Consider the following 18,032-nt stretch of genomic DNA (forward strand, 5'->3'; position numbering starts at 1 on the left):
GGTGGAGAAGTGGCCACTGAGAACCTTAAATGCCAAATTACAGATAGTTCGGTCAAATGTCAAATTACAATTAGTTCGGTTAAAAATTTTATCTAAAATACTCAAAATACCGAAACTCGGGAAGTACCGTTATATGGGGGCTATACCAAAACAATGTCAAATTACAGCTAATATTCTCAAAATACCGAAAATCGGGAGGTACCATTATGTGGGGGCTATACCAAAACTTAGATCTATGTTGACGATTTTTGGTGGAAAAGTTTCGTGAACATGGAAAACCTCAAGTGTCAAATTACCGCTAGTTCGTAAAAAATAAAAAAGTTCGTAAAAAATAAACAAGTAAAAAAGCATTAAGTTCGGCCGGGCCGAACTTTTCATACCCTCCACCATAAAATATTCATTCCTGTCCCCAACTTTAAGTGAGTACGTTAAAATGTCAGATAATGTACATAAAATGCTTCATTTGGGAGGCCCTTTTTTATGGTGCCTATATCTAACTGTTGACAATTTTTTGGTGGGCTAGAAATTGGGAGGTACTGTTATATAGGGGTTATAATAAAACATGGGCCTATGTTGACAGTTTTTGATGGGAGCCTTTAATGTCAAATAACTCCTAATTCGGTTAAAAAAATTAGCTAGAATCCTCAAAATATCGAAAATCGGTACATAACATGGGAACTTCAAATGTCATTAACAGCTACTTCGGAGGTATCTGGGCTATACGAAAATATGAACTTAAATGTTAAATGTGTAGAATTTTTGTTGACTTTTAAATTTCAAATTACAGAAAGTTCGTCCAAAAAATAAAGCTAAGGTACGGAAAATCGGGAGGTTTGTTTTGGGGCTATACAAAAACATGGACCTACGTTCGGTTAAACATTTTAAGTAAAATCCTCAAAGTACCGAAAATAGGGAAGTATCGTTATATTGGGGCTATGTTGAAAATTGTTGATGCAGATGTGTGGTGACCACTACAACCTTCAAATGTCAAATTACAGTTAGTTCTGTTAAAAATTGTAGCTAAAATTGCCAAATTACTGAAAATTGGGAGGTACCGTTACATGGGGAGCTATATCCGAACATGGACCTATGTTGACAATTTTTGATGGAGAGGTGTTGTGACCACTAAGAACTTCAAATGTCAAATTACTGCTTGTTCGGTTTAATATTGTAGCTACAATCATCAAATTACTGAAAATCGGGAGGTACCGTTATATGGGGGCTTTCTTGACAATTTTTGGTGGAGAGGTGTGGTGACCACTAAGAATTTCAAATGTCAAATGTTCAAATTACAGATAATTCGGTTAAAACTTGTTGGTAAAATTCTCAAAATACCTGAAATCGGGCGGTAACGTTGTATGGGGGCTATTCCAAAACATGGACCTATGTCCACTAGTTATATAAGTTTATTGACATTTAAGAACCCTAAATGTCAATTGATAGCTAAATCGGTCTGAAAATGTAGATAAAAACGTCAAAATGCCGTAAATCGGGGGTACCGTTATATGGGGGATATACCACAACTTGGACCTAGGTCCACAACTTCTGTTATATAAGTTTAGTTACACTTAGGAACCCTAAAAGTCAAATTATAACTATATCGGTCTGAAAATGTAGCTAAAAACGTCAAAATACCGTAAATCGGGGGTACCGTTATATGGGGGCTATACCAATACGTGGACCTATGTCCACAACTTTTGTTATATAAGTTTATTGACTTTTAAGAACCCCAAATGTCAAATTATAGATACATTGGTCTGAAAATGTAGCTAAAAACGTCAAAATACCGCAAATCGGGGGGTACCGTTATATGGGGGCTATACCAAAACGTGGACCTATGTCCACAACTTTTGTTATATAAGTTTATTGATACTTAAGAACCCTAAATTTCAAATTATAGCTAAATCGGTCTAAAAATGTAGCTAAAAACGTCAAAATAACGCAAATTGGGGTGTACCGTTATATGGGGGCTATACCAAAACGTGGACCGATATAGCCCATCGTCGAACTTGACCTGCCTGCAAACAAAAGACGCATTTTCCCAAAATTTCAGCGTCCTATCTCTATTTTTGTGGATGCTAGAGTGATTACCACAGACGGACGGACGGACGTGCTCAGATCGACTTAGAATTTTACCCTGATCAAGAATATATATACTTTATAGGGTCGCAAATGAGTATTTCAATGCGTTACAAACGGAAAAACAAACTTAATATACCCTCCATACTATGGTGGAGGGTATAAAAAGTAAAAAATTGTGGCTACAATTCCTAAAATACCGAAAATCGCGAGGTACATTTATATGGGAACTATACCAAAATGTGGGCCCATGTTGACATTTTTGGTGGAGATGTTTCGTGGTCACTGATAACCTTAAATGTCAAATTGCAGATAGTTCGGTGAAAAGTTTTAGCTAACATTCGAAAAATACGAAATATCAGGAGGTACCGCTATATGGGGCTATACCGAAGCATGGACCTATATTCGCGATTTTTGGTGGAAAAGTTTCGTGAACACTGAAACACTGGTGGAAAAGTTTCGTGAACACTCAAATGTCAAATTACAACTAGTTCGGTGTAAAATTGTAGGTAAAATTCTCAAAATACCGAACATCGGGATATATGGCCAAAATTGAAATCGGGTGGTACCGTTATATGGGAAATTTAGTACCATTATCAAAACTATATCAATTATATGGCCCAAAAGTAATCTTAATTACAAATTTAAGAATTCCATCTCTATCCATTGACCCAAATCAAAATAGTACCAAATTTTTTTACCATTAAGTATTTGTCTTACACATACCTCAATATTTCAAATCCTTATTCCAAATTTCAGTATAAAGTACTTTTCGTACCCTTCTAGTTCCAATTCCAAAAAAAACAACAACAACCACACTCATCAAGATTCTAGCTTCAGCCGTTTCGTCTGGGCGATGATATGCGAGTCAGTCAGTCACTCAGTCATCACTCACTCCCCCTTCTCACTCTCTGTCTCTTCGGGTGTCTATCAATGTCAAGTAAACATTTCCATCTGCTAATTAAGTATTCTCCTGGAAATTGCATACAATGAATGAATGCCTTTGTGACAAAATTCCAAGTAATGTTCTTAAATTTTTCCATTACTCAGAACTTTGTTCAAAGTCATTACTATGCAAGAGATTTGCCCACACAACCTTTGTCATTTTTTATTCTACTTGCATGAAATTCTTTAACAAAACCATAATAGTGTCATCTACTGCATCACATTTACATGTTGAACAACAATCTTAAAATTCTAATCTTGACAAAATCGTTTGTTTTATTTTCACTTAAAAACTAAGAAGTTTTCTTCAAGTACTTCCTGTACTTTGTGAATTTCATTTAGGTTTTTGGAGTTGGTTTTTTCATCGTGCTGATTTTATAATATGTAGATGGGGGACGTATAAAGTCAAAGGAGGTGCATATTTAAGGTAAAACATCATACATATTTTATGAAATACCCCATGAAGGGTGAATATAAATTATTCTGAATTTTTAAATTATTTAGAAAACTATGTTGACCTTAAATAGAGATCAAGGGTAGTGGGAATGAATGAGGTACAAGCACATCTAACACCAAAGATAGAAAATGCATTTCACTCGTGTTCCGGTGTTCCTCAGTGTATACTAGGACTTTTTGACCTTTGTTTTTCCCAAAACGTTCATTCCATTTAATTATTAACAAGTAAAAAAGCGTTAAGTTCGGCCGGGCCGAACTTTTCATACCCTCCACCATAAAATATTCTGAACTAAAATGGAATAATTAGTTTTCATTCCTGTCCCCAACTTTAAGTGGGTACGTTAAAATGTCAGATAATGTACATAAAATGCTTCATTCGGGAGGCCCTTTTTTATGGTGCCTATATCTAACTATGTATGTTGACAATTTTTGCTGGGCTAGAAATTGGGAGGTACCGTTATATAGGGGTTATAATAAAACATGGACCTATGTTGACAGTTTTTGATGGGAGCCTTTAATGTCAAATAACTCCTAATTCGGTTAAAAATTGCAGCTAGAATCCTCAAAATACCGAAAATCGGTACATAACGTGGGAACTTCAAATGTCATTAAATTTCAAATTACAGAAAGTTCGTCCAAAAAATAAAGTTAAGGTACGGAAAATCGGGAGGTTTGTTTTGGGGCTATACCAAAACATGGACCTACGTTGGTTAATATTTTAAGTAAAATCCTCAAAGTACCGAAAATCGGTAAGTATCGTTATATTGGGGCTATGTTGAAAATTGTTGATGCAGATGTGTGGTGACCACTACAACCTTCAAATGTCAAATTACAGTTAGTTCGGTTAAAAATTGTAGCTAAAATTGCAAAATTACTGAAAATTGGGAGGTACCGTTATATGGGAGCTATATCCGAACATGGACCTATGTTGACAATTTTTGATGGAGAGGTGTTGTGACCACTAAGAACTTCAAATGTCAACTTACTGCTAGTTCGGTTTAATATTGTAGTTAAAATCATCAAATTACTGAAAATCGGGAGGTACCGTTATATGGGGGCTTTATCAATACATCGACCTTTCTTGACAATTTTTGGTGGAGAGGTGTGGTGACCACTAGGAATTTCAAATGTCAAATGTTCAAATTACAGATAATTCGGGTAAAATTTATAGGTAAAATTCTCAAAATACCGAAAATCGGGAGGTACCGTTATATGGGGCTATACCAAAACATGTACCCTATGTTCATAATTTTTTCGAATATAAGTTTTTTGGTCACTAAGAACCCTAAATATCAAATTATAGATAATTCGGTCTAGAAATGTGACTTAAAATGTCAAAATACCTGAAATCGGGCGGTAACGTTATATGGGGCCTATTCCAAAGCATGGACCTATGTCCACAACTTTTGTTATATAAGTTTATTGACACTTAAGAACCCTAAATGTCAATTTACAGCTAAATCGGTCTGAAAATCTAGCTAAAAACGTCAAAATACCGTAAATCGGGGGTACCGTTATATGGGGGCTATACCAAAACGTGGACCTATGTCCACAAGTTTTCTTATATAAGTTTATTGGCACTTAAGAACCCTAAATGTAGGATTATAGCTACATCGGTCTGAAAATGTAGCTAAAAACGTCAAAATAACGTAAATCGGGGTGTACCGTTATATGGGGGCTATACCAAGACGTGGACCTATGTCCACAACTTTTGTTATATAAGTTTATTGACACTTAAGAACCCTAAATGTCAATTTATAGCTAAATCGGTCTGAAAATGTAGGTAAAAACGTCAAAATACCGTAAATCGGGGGGTACCGTTATATGGGGGCTATACCAAAACGTGGACCTATGTCCACAAGTTTTGTTATATAAGTTTATTGACACTTAAGAACCCTAAATGTCAGATTATAGCTACATCGGTCTGAAAATGTAGCTATAAACGTCAAAATACCGTAAATCGGGGGGTACCGTTATATGGGGGCTATACCAAAACGTGGACCTATGTCCACAACTTTTGTTACATAAGTTTATTGACACTTAAGAACCCTATATGTCAAATTATAGCTACATCGGTCTGAAAATCTAGCTAAAAACGTCAAAATACCGTAAATCGGGGGTACCGTTATATGGGGGCTATACCAAAACGTGGACCTATGTCCACAAGTTTTGTTATATAAATTTATTGACACTTAAGAACCCTAAATGTAAAATTATAGCTAAATCGGTCTGAAAATGTAGCTAAAAACGTCAAAATACCGTAAATCGGGGGGTACCGTTCTATGGGGGCTATACCAAAACATGGACCTATATCGACGATTTTTGAAGGAGAAGTTTCGTGACCGCTGAGAACATCAAATATCAAATTACGGCTACCTTGGTTAAATATTGTAGCTAAAATCCTCAAAGTAACAAAATTCTGGATGTACCGTTATATGGGGGCTATACCAAAAGGTGGACCAATATAGGCAATCATCGAACTTGACCTGCCTTCAATCAAAAGACGCATCTTCCCAAAATTTAAGCGTCCTGCCTCTATTTTTGTGGATGCTAGAGTAATTACCACAGACGGACGGACATGCATAGATCGACTCAGGATTTTACTCTGATCAAGAGTATATGGTAATATTCAAAAAAGTTTTTCAATCGTTGAAGTTGAGGTTCACCATTTAATAAGTCGCGAACTGTTAATATATTTTATAAAATATGAATATATTTATATTAATTGAAGTGTTTTAGCCACGATCTCATAATATGGACCATAACAAATAATTTTCGTGGAAGCTGCATTGGTGGTAATATAAAAAATGGGAAAAATGTGTTGAAGTAAACATGTTTTTTTGTGTTCTTTTTTGATTTCTGGCTAAACCACGCAAAATTCGAAACTGTGCTCAAAAAAATAACTAAACAATACCCCTTGGGCAACATGGTTCTAGTGTACGACTTTTGGATATATACACTGCATCCCCCTAAAATCGATGCTGACATTTTGAAGTTTTGATTTCAGTGTTTTTCGAATTTTTCTTATAATTAGAGGGTGCAACTGGATAATAATCCAAACTAGTTTATAGGATTGTAGAACTCGCGATTCCAGGTCGTTCGATGTATATCTCATGAGTGTGCTCCGTACAGATTACTAGTAATAGGAGTCCAAAGGCGAAAATTTGGTGCGTAAATTTTCTGAAAAAACCTATTTTTTGGCTTTAAAATTTACAACTGTCGTACAGGTACCCCTGAACCCCGCGTGATTTTAGTTTTTTTACGTGCCGAATCTAATGAGCTCATCCGCGGTCGAATCCATCCACTAAAACGCCGGATATAGATACCTTGAAAGTAGAAAAATCTGCAAAAATATATTTTGACAATTCCGCGAATTGAACCGCGATTTTCTTTGACTATTTTTGCATAAATGTAATCCTTTATACGCGATTATAATATTTGCCAAAAAGGTGTGTCACAAATTACAAAGATTCAGAAGTAATATCCCTATTTATCCCAAAATAGAATGCGGTGGCACATCCGCAGTTCTTGACGAATCTGTCAAAAATAATTTATATTGACGTATTTTTAATAGGCGGCCATTGAAATCGGATGCACCTTGTAATCATATGCACATCGCGTAATTTTTGCCCACTTGAAGGTTTTTTGAATAGTAAGATGGAACTGATGGCACACTTTGGCCGCAGAATGAAACATGGGAAAATCCATGCATATTGATAGACATGGACTCCCTGTATCCGAAAAGCACATGCACCTCAACTGATTTAAACGGATTCGCGAATTACCCGCTTTTTAATTTTTGTGTTTTTCTTTGGTTGTAATTTCATTATTACGCTCTACTACTTATTTCTATTGCTTATCGCAAAAAGCAAATATACTTTCACGATGACTAATTACTTTTCTCGTAGAAGTTTAAGCAAAATACTTCAGGATTTGGATCGAAATTTAACGAAATAATAGAATAACTCCCAACATTTATTTTTCAAATTTTTCGTATTTAACTAAAAATATATTTTTGAAATAATTTCCAACAATAAGTTTCTGTTCTTTGTTGTTGCTGTAATATGCAAGCTATAAACGCGATCTTTATAATTTTGGTCTCACATTTTTCTACGCGTTGTCTAGATTCTGTACGTATTTTTAAATTATTTTCTTAGAGATTTTTTGGACTCTGATTTAGAATAAATAAAATTTATTCCAAGATTTCTTCAATATTTTTTGATTTTCCGCGAAAATAAAAATAAATTTAGCAACTATTTTAGCATCTACGGATAGATATCAAATGCTGCTAACGATTCATATATACATGTTCTTATTACAACACAATAGGAATTTTTAAATATTTTTTCATTACAAGAGAGTAAAACCACATATAACTTTTGAGTGCAGCATCCAATTTTGTGAACGTGAACAGATTTGAAACCACGATTTTTTTCGTAACCCATGTACCAAAAATGGCGGATGTGCTCGCCAAAAAAGTTTTTATTTTTTTTTCTATGTAATTGTAAAGGAAATTTGAAATTTACCATATATACTTTATAGGTTCGGAAATAATTATTTCAATGCGTTACAAACGGAAAAACAAACTTAATATACCCTCCATACTATGGTGAAGGGTATAAAAAAAATCTCAAAAAATTACTTCCTGTTCCATGAATGAATGACCTTTTGCCTATTAATAACTAAAATATCTTTTTTTCCGGTTAAATATTGAAAAAGGTCACCCACAAAGCAGTTTCACTTGATATGATATATGAAATAAAGTTATATATGATTAAAATTATATATATATATATATATATGTAACTAGCTTAACCCGGTGCGCTTCGCTACCCCGACTAAGATAAAATATAGAGGAATGACTATAATTATATTACCTTTAATGGTTAGCATTATTTAAATATTTTAATGCATAAATATATGCGTTCTCAGTCTTTTCAGTGCTGTGTGTGTATTTTTGTATCTTGCAAGAGTTGACACTTCTCCTAAATCCTTTTCGACTATAAGTACTTCTATATGAACCGATTTCGATGTAAATTGGCACATCTATTTCTAGGCCAATATCGATCACGTATTCCAAATTTCATTGAAATCGGACATATATAACGTGTTTAGTGCATCACATACATGACATCGGCCAGAAATATATATGAAGCTATATCCAAATCTGAACCGATTTCGATATAAATTGGCACATCTGATTCAATGCCAATATCCATCACATATTCCAAATTTCATTGAAATCGGATATATGCTTGGTGCATCAAATACATGAAATCGGCCGAAAATATGTATATATGGGAGCTATATCCAAATCTGAATCGAATTTGATATAAATTGGCACATCTATTTCTAGAACAAATTCCGTCACACATTCCAAATTTCAGAGAAATTGGATATATACAGCGTGTTTGGTACATCAAATACCCCAAATCGGCCGAAAATATATATGGGAGCTATATTCAAATCTGAACAGATTTCGATATAATTTGGCACATTTATTTCTAGAACAAATTCCCTCAGACATTCGAAATTTCAGCGAAATTGGACATATATAGCCTGTCTGGTGCATCAAATACAGTATATCGGCCGAAAATATATATGGGACCTATATTCAAATCTGAACCGATTTTGATATAATTTGACACATTTATTTCTAGAACAAATTCCGTCACATATTTCAAAATTCTGCGAAATTGGACATACATAGCGTGTTTGGTGCATGAAATAAAGAAGTCGACCGAAAATATATGTAAATGGGAGCTATATCCAAATCTGAACCGATTTGGAAATCATTTGGTAAATTTATTTCTACCTCAAATTCCGTCACATATACCAAATGTGGAGATTGTATCTGTAACAGTTCTAAAGAAATTAGCATACAAAATCTAATTTTTTTTTGGATCAACGCGGAATTAAAAAAAAATGATATAGACTATATTCATTCCAGGCGATGTAGCAATGTACCTTAAAAATTTCAGGAAGATCGGTTCAGAGTTTTATTTGTCTATAAGGCACAAACGTACAAACAAATTTCTATTTTATATATATAGATATATAGATAAATTGGCGCTCAAAGAGCGCCCTTTTGCTGTCGTTGTGTGTCAATTTGCTCACTTACACGATTAAAAAAGATAGCTTCCCAAAAAAGCGTGCTATGAAATGATTGTTCACATATTGATTCAAATATACAATATTCATTTTGGAATAATTGTAAGATAATAAAATCATTAAATTCTGAAAACACGTCAATACTAAACAGTGTGCTTTAACCAAAGAGCGGTAAGTAAGAAAAATTATATTAAGGAACTTTAAAAATAATTTAAGTTATTCTTTTAATGCATATATGTATGTAGTGAAGTCATGGAAAATTCCAGCGGTTTTAAAAGATTCGGCAGTCATATATGGTAAGATTATAGATTATTTTAGTGGTTATTGTCAACATCCATTCATAATGTTTTCTTTTTACAGAATCCATATATAAAGGAGGTCGCCCCTACATAGGTTGTGATGAGAAATTGAGGCGCGGATAAATTCAAAAATAGGTGGATCGGACAATATTCAGGAACGAATCATTATTAATGTAAGATAACATTTATAAAATGGTGTATTTTTAATGTAATAAAAATAAAAAATTGACACATGACAACAAAATGAAATTATCTTTAGTAGGGTCGTTCACGACAAATAACAAGACATTGTCTGTAAAGCTGTCGTCAACGAAATAATGGGTTTTTTGTCTTCGAAGTCGTCGTCGACGACAGCTTCGCTTACCTTGTCGCCCAAGTTGTCGTGCATGAATACTGGGACACTTGTGTGAAAAAGTCGTCAACGATCCCAAAGGGCTGTCTGCAAGGAGTCGTGAACGAATTGGAAATGTCGTGTACGATTCATCAATGTTGTCTTAAAGACACTTTCTATTGGGTTTTGTTTTTGAAACAGCCAAATAGAAAATCAAGTCATCGATGACATTTTCGTCGACGATTCGTTGATGAAATTTCCAAAATTGTCGTGCACGACACCATGCATGACAATTTCTTGCAATGTGTCACCAGAAAAAAAAAAACAAAAATTATCAAACAAAATATGCTATGAAATATTGGAGACATATCTAGGAATTGTTAATATTTCAATACGACTGAAATCGGTCAAACATTGCAGTTTGAATTTAAAATTCGCGACATTTTTCTAAACACCTGGGGGTAAGTGAGAAATAGTATGACTGACATAAATATGAACTTTAAAACAATGATTTTGTTTGCTTCTTTAACATAGGATGAAGCAATCAACATAGAATTCATAGAATTAGAATTTTTTATTTGGAGTCTATTATAGTGGAACGCGATCGTGGAAACAATTAAAGATAAGTGTATAAATGACATACATACATATATTTATACATCACAAGATTGCGTTTTATTATTTGAAGAATTTGCCTAAAAAGTCTTGCTGTCCTAGGAGTTGTTGTTAAATGGAGTCTTGAGCAGTTCTGGATTACAGACCACACTGCCGCGGAAATGCTTTTATATAATGTAGTATATTTTTATATATACATAAATGTTATATTTTGTATATTAATAAAATAAAAATTAAAAAAACAAGTAAAAAAAGCCTTAAGTTCGGCCGGGCCGAACTTTTCATACCATCCACCATAAAATATTCTGAACTAAAATGGAATAATTAGTTTTCATTGCAGTCCCCAACTTTACGTGGGTACGTTAAAATGTCAGATAATGTACATAAAATGCTTCATTCGGGAGGCCCTTTTTTATGGTGCCTATAATCTAACTATGTATGTTGACAATTTTTGGTGGGCTAGAAATTGGAAGGTACCGTTATATAGGGGTTATAATAAAACATGGACCTATGTTGACAGTTTTTGATGGGAGTCTTTAATGTCAAATAACTGCTAATTCGGTTAAAAATTGTAGCTAAAATCCTCAAAATACCTAAAATCGGTACATGACGTGGGAACTTCAAATGTCACTAACAGCTAGTTCGGAGGTACCCCTGTATGTGGGCTATACGGAAATATGAACTTAAATGAACAATTTTTGTTGCAGATTTTTTGTTGGCTCTTAAATTTCAAATTACAGAAAGTTCGTCAAAAAATAAAGCTAAGGTACGGAAAATCGGGAAGTTTGTTTTGGGGCTATACCAAAACTTGGACCTACGTTCGGTTAAACATTTTAAGTAAAATCCTCAAAGTACCGAAAATCGGGAGATATCGTTATATTGGGGCTATGTTGAAAATTGTTGATGCAGATGTGTGGTGACCACTACAACCTTCAAATGTCAAATTACAGTTAGTTCGGTTAAAACTTGTACCTAAAATTGCCAAATTACTGAAAATCGGGAGGTACCGTTATATGGGGGCTTTATCCATACATGGACCTATGTTGACAATTTTTGGTGGAGAGGTGTGGTGACCACTAAGAACTTCAAATGTCAAATCTTCAAATTACAGCTAATTCGGTTAAAACTTGTAGGTAAAATTCTCAAAATACCGAAAATCGGGAAGGTACCGTTATATGAGGCTATACCAAAACACGAACCTTTGAATTTTTTCCAATATAAGTTTTTTGGTCACTAAGAAGCCTAAATATCAAATTATAGCTAATTCGGTCTAGAAATGTGACTTAAAACGTCAAAATACCTTAAATCGGGCGTGAACGTTATATGGGGGCTATTCCAAAACATGGGCCTATGTCCACAAGTTTTGTTATATAAGTTTATTGACACTTAAGAACCCTAAATGTCAAATTATATCTAAATCGGTCTGAAAATGTAGATAAAAACGTCAAATTACCGTAAATCGGGGGTACCGTTATATGGGGGCTATACCAAAACTTGGACCTATGTCCTCAAGTTTTGTTATATAAGTTAATTAACACTTAAGAACCCTAAATGTCAAATTATAGCTAAATCGGTCTGAAAATGTAGCTAAAAACGTCAAAATACCGTAAATCGGGGGTACCGTTATATGGGGGCTATACCAAAACGTGGACATATGTCCACAAGTTTTGTTATATAAGTTTATTGACACTTAAGAACCCTAAATGTCAAATTATATCTAAATCGGTCTGAAAATGTAGCTAAAAACGTCAAATTACCGTAAATCGGGGGGACCCGTTATATGGGGGCTATACCAAAACGTGGACCTATGTTCGCAAGTTTCGTTATATAAGTTTATTGACACTTAAGAACACTAAATGTCAAATTATAGCTAAATCGGTCTGAAAATGTAGCTAAAAACGTCAAAATACCGTAAATCGGGGGGTACCGTTATATGGGGGCTATACCAAAACGTGGACATATGTCCACAAGTTTTGTTATATAAGTTTATTGACACTTAAGAACCCTAAATGTCAAATTATAGCTAAATCGGTCTGAAAATGTAGCTAAAAACGTCAAAATACCGTAAATCGGGGGGTACCGTTATATGGGGGCTATAGCAAAACGTGGACCGATATAGCCCATCATCGAACTTGACCTGCCTGCAAACAAAAGAAGCCTTTTCCCAAAATTTCAGCGTTCTATCTCTATTTTTGTGGATGCTAGAGTGATTACCACAGACGAACGGACGGACGTTCACAGATCGACTCAGAATTTTACCCTGATCAAGAATATATATACTTTATAGGGTCGCAAATGAGTATTTCAATGCGTTACAAACGGAAAAACAAACTTAATATACCCTCCATACTATGGTGGAGGGTATAAAAATTATGTATGTAAATAAAATTATCTTTAGGAGGGTCGTTGGTGACAACTTACAAGATATTGTCTGCAAAAGGATCGTTAACGAAAAGTAGGGTTTTTGTCTTCGAAGTTGTCGTCGACGACAGCTTCGCTTAACCTGTCGCCCAAGTTGTCGTGCATGAATACTGGGACACTTGTGTGAAAAAGTCGTCAACGATCCCAAAAGGCTGTCTGCAAGGAGTCGTGAACGAATTGGAAATGTCGTATACGATTCAGCAATGTTGTCTTAAACTTTAAGACTTAAAGACATTTCTATTGGGAAAAGCTCTCATTTTTAATTGTGTGAGTGAGCAAATTGACACACACCGACAGCACGTGTGCCCCCAAATGAGCAGCCTTACTTTAAAGCAGAGTGAGGCAGAGAAAATTTTTGGGTCTCTCTTGTGCTCTCAATGAGCGTTAATTTGTTGTTGTTCACAACGTGTTAGCATCTACACAGGTTGTGAGCGATAACAAATTTACGCTCACTTAGAGCACATGGGCTCTCTTGTGAGTCACAATGCCTACCCTTTAAAGCTTGGTTGTGTCCCACCTAGACCAAAAATCATGAAAATTTATAATGTTGTGTAGCGTTACGTAAAGCTATTTTAAGGTGTTAGGACCACCTATTGAGCATAACATTTTTTTTATCGATTTTTTACAAGAAATCTACCAAACTTTTTAAAAGTCACACCTTGAGCTACCTTCTGAATTATTCAGTTGACAAATGCCCGCAAAACACTGTTTTTACTAAAGCAGTTTGCTGTACCTTGTCCTTTACTTCTTTACCATCTGATCAAGCCAATTAAAAACTTGAGAAATTTAAAATCAGACGATAGACTCCGAATCCTTCTTGCAGTACTGTTAGAGACTACAAAACTCATGTTTGGGCTTTGACAAAGCATGGTCTAACTCAAAAACCAATATCAGAAAGCAATCGACAAACTATTATCCAAATTCTGACAAAGAAAAATTCCACGATTGTTGTTCCATTCATTATAATTTTTTCTTCATTGCACGAGTAGAAGTTTTTGGACTCGATGATATTAAGCACTTTGCTGGGCTCAGTTCTTGTTAAATATATTGTTCCAAAAGTTGCATAGTTTTGAAAAATTATTCGCTAATAATAGGAAATTAATCAACAAGCACTCCACCCTTGCCGATTGACCACATGTGAACTTGTAAAAGGTTTGGAAAGGAATTAAAAAATCGTGAATTTTAATTTGTGGAAAATAAGTAAAAATGTATCCGCCGCCTTCTCCCACAGATATGTGCCATCAGCCTGTGTGAATTTGCGACTATGAACAGATCGAATACCGGCTACACAAGCAAAATATATTCCCCAAAAATATGTATTCGTGGAGTTTTTAGAACGTTGTGGCCTTTTTGGATGAACAAACTTGCCAATAAAAATATCGCCAAACGTTTTGCTAATAAGTTTTATTTAGATTAAAGAGTTGAAATGTTAGAGAGACGGAACCTGTAGAAATGGAGTTACATAGTCCATTTTGGAAATATTTAGAGCTTTGTCAGAAAGCATGTCCATGAAAAATAGGATATCGCTGTAAACAAGACTATAAAATGTACAAGAGATTCTCGAACGGTCTTTAAACTGCAGTTATGTTGAACTTGTTATGTTGTCCATACATATTCTCTTCGAACTTGATGCACTTTTGGAAGTAATTTTAATAAATTTGGATGGGGTGGTCCGAAATAATCCATATTAGGTTCGATCTATGTTTGGAAGAAATATTACGATGTGCAAAGTATAGACCGATTCGATTACTCCTTTCGAGAGATATCATACGCACCATTTTAGCGAAAACAAGTAAAAAAGCGTTAAGTTCGGCCGGGCCGGTTGAAAATTGCAGCTAGAATTCTCAAAATACCGAAAATCGGTACATAACGTGGGAACTTCAAATGTCATTAAGAGCTAGTTCGGAGGTATGTGGGCTATACGAAAATATGAACTTAAATGAACAATTTCTGTTGCAGAATTTTTGTTGGCTTTTAAATTTCAAATTACAGAAAGTTCGTCCAAAAAATAAAGCTGAGGTACGGAAAGTCGGGAGGTTTGTTTTGGGGCTATACCAAAACATGGACCTACGTTGGTTAAACATTTTAAGTAAAATCCTCATAGTACCGAAAATCGGGAAGTATCGTATTGGGTATTGGGGCTATGTTGAAAATTGTTGATGTAGATGTGTGGTGACCACTACAACCTTCAAATGTCAAATTACAGTTAGTTCGGTTAAAAATTGTAGCTAAAATTGCAAAATTACTGAAAATTGGGAGGTACCGTTATATTGGGGCTTTATCAATACATCGACCTTTCTTGACAATTTTTGGTGGAGAGGTGTGGTCAAATGTTCAAATTACAAATAATTCGGTTAAAATTTGTAGGTAAAATTCTCAAAATACCGAAAATCTGGAGGTACCGTTATATGGGGCTATACCAAAACATGGACCTATGTTCATAATTTTTTCGAATATAAGTTTTCTGGTCACTAAGAACCCTAAATATCAAATTATAGCTAATTCGGTCTAGAAGGCAAGGCAGCTTATGTACATAGGCCTTTAAGCCTCGAAACCTCTATATAGCTCTATACTTCAAAATAAAATGGCGATAAAACGTAGAGTAGCAAATAATAGCAGACGAAATTTTCGGAGTACTTACCTGGGAGTATGTACTTTAAGAAAAAATAAATCCGGACGTTAATGCCGGAGAATGAAATTTGTTGTACTTTATGATATATATATGATATACTTAAAGTCGAAAAGTTTTTTCTTAATATTTAAAGATAATTTTTTTTTATTATTTACAACAGTAAATAATCCTGTAATCACTTTCTTTTAAAAGCAGTATCTCCAAACTATTGGAAAAAATTAAATTGTTCACTGTTTACCTTCATTTTTCCACAAATTTCGACGACGAAAAGAAATACCAAAAAATTCAAAGTAGCAGTCAAGAATAAAAACTCCAAATGTAAGTACCGTTGTAACAGTCAACAACAATAAAGTACTAATTTTTGCCCTCAGCATTTATGCTAACGAAATAATGGTTTTAGGCCCCAAGTATGTTTGGACGAAATGTGTTTCAGACAATTTAAAGTCGATTTAGCAATGTCCGTCCATCTGTCTGCCTGGATGGTGCGCACGATAACTCTCGAACGGATGAGCCGATTTGGCCCAAAATTTTGCTTTCGTAATATTTTGAACAAACTTAGTTTAAGATCGAAGATGGGCCATATCGATCTACTCCTTCAGGTACCTCCCCCACAAAAGTTCGAACATTTTCGGAAAATTTGTGCGCACGATAACTCATGAATCGTGAAATTTCTACCAGACATAGATGAGGTTCCAATATGGAATCTATCGGCCCACTCCTTCGAGTACCTCCCACACAAAATTTCGGAAAAGTTCAGTTTAGGACCCGCTCTCAGATCGTTTTGATTTTTGTTGTAACAACTTCATTACGAAGTTACAAATTTTATCTGGGGCAAGTCCATACTTCCCGAGAAAATTGCCAGAAAGTTGTAAAAATCACCTATGGCACAAGTGTAGTGGTTGGAGCGCACGATAACTATTGAACGTATCTGCCGATTCGGTCTATAATTTGGCCATCGTAATATTTTGTCCGAACTTATTTTATGTTCGAAGATGGGTCATATCGGTCCATTACTTTAGGTACATCTCCCACAAAATTTTGAAAATATTCGGAAAAATTGTGCCCTTGATTACTCCTGAAGGCAATAACGAATTTGGTCCTTACTTTGTACATCGTAATATTTCTGCTAGACATATATCAGGCTTGAATATGGACTATATATGTCAACTCCTTCATGTACCTCCCACACAAAATTTCGAAAAAATGCAGTTTAAGGCCTGCTTTCGAATCGCTTTTATCTTTGTTAGTCCCCCATTACGACGGAGCAAGTTTTTTAGGAGCAAATCCATATTTCCTGAGAAAATAGCCCGAAAGCTCTTAAAATCTCAATGGCACTATGCGTACGACAACTCTCGAACGGATCAGCCGATTCGGTCCAAACTAAGTTTAAGTTTGAAGATTGGCACTATCGGTGCGCACCTTCCGGTACCTTCCCCCACCCACAAAATTTAAAAAAAAAATGTCACTAAAATAGTACGCGAAGACATGAATATAGTTAAACGTATCGAGATGCAACGATTGCGTTGGCTAGGCCATATCATGAGAATGAGCGATGATGAACCCGCTAAAAAGGCGTATGAATACATGCCCCATGGCGGTGCACGCAGAATCGGCAGGCCTAAGCTTCGATGGAGCATACAAGTGGATGAAGAAATGAAAAGGCGCGGTATTCCAAAAAGTCAAGCGAAAAACAGAGAGGAATGGAGATCTTTTCTTAGTTCGGTCTATGGAACAAATGTTCTGTAATGGGCCAACTAAGTAAGTAAGTAAAATAGTACGAGCCATATCTGCTGCACCGTCCAAACCTTGAATATCCTAATATTTTGTCCAAATGTAGTTTTACTTCGGAAAAATTCAACATTTCTGTTAAAGCGCAGTTTTGGATCTGTTCGAAGAACCTTTGTAAAATTATACTGATGCTTCTCTTTGTGGTCCTGTTTAAGCGATTTTATGTTTTTCGTGGGCAAGTCAACGCTTCCTGGCATCGTGGCCCTAAAGCTCTAAGTTATACGGTGGCACAAAATCTATCAAAAGCAATGAATCCCACAATAAGATCCACTTCCAAAATGGACAATGTCGATCCATTCCTTAAAGTACATCCTCCGTAACACTTTTGAGCTTCAAACTAAATATATTTTGTCGG

General features: G+C 35.1%; 1 long non-coding RNA gene across 1 annotated transcript; it reads left to right on the top strand.

The window, feature by feature from the left end:
- The first annotated feature begins 9,714 nt into the window (after window positions 1-9,714).
- LOC141393473 (uncharacterized) lies at window positions 9,715-10,111 on the top strand. The gene is made up of 3 exons (XR_012410109.1): window positions 9,715-9,762; window positions 9,837-9,887; window positions 9,952-10,111. It is a non-coding gene; the product is annotated as an uncharacterized lncRNA (long non-coding RNA).
- The last annotated feature ends 7,921 nt before the right edge of the window (window positions 10,112-18,032 follow it).

The sequence above is a fragment of the Musca autumnalis genome, unplaced genomic scaffold, assembly GCF_047663935.1.
Source record: "Musca autumnalis isolate F117 unplaced genomic scaffold, ASM4766393v1 scaffold_2, whole genome shotgun sequence".
Classification (NCBI taxonomy): domain Eukaryota; kingdom Metazoa; phylum Arthropoda; class Insecta; order Diptera; family Muscidae; genus Musca; species Musca autumnalis.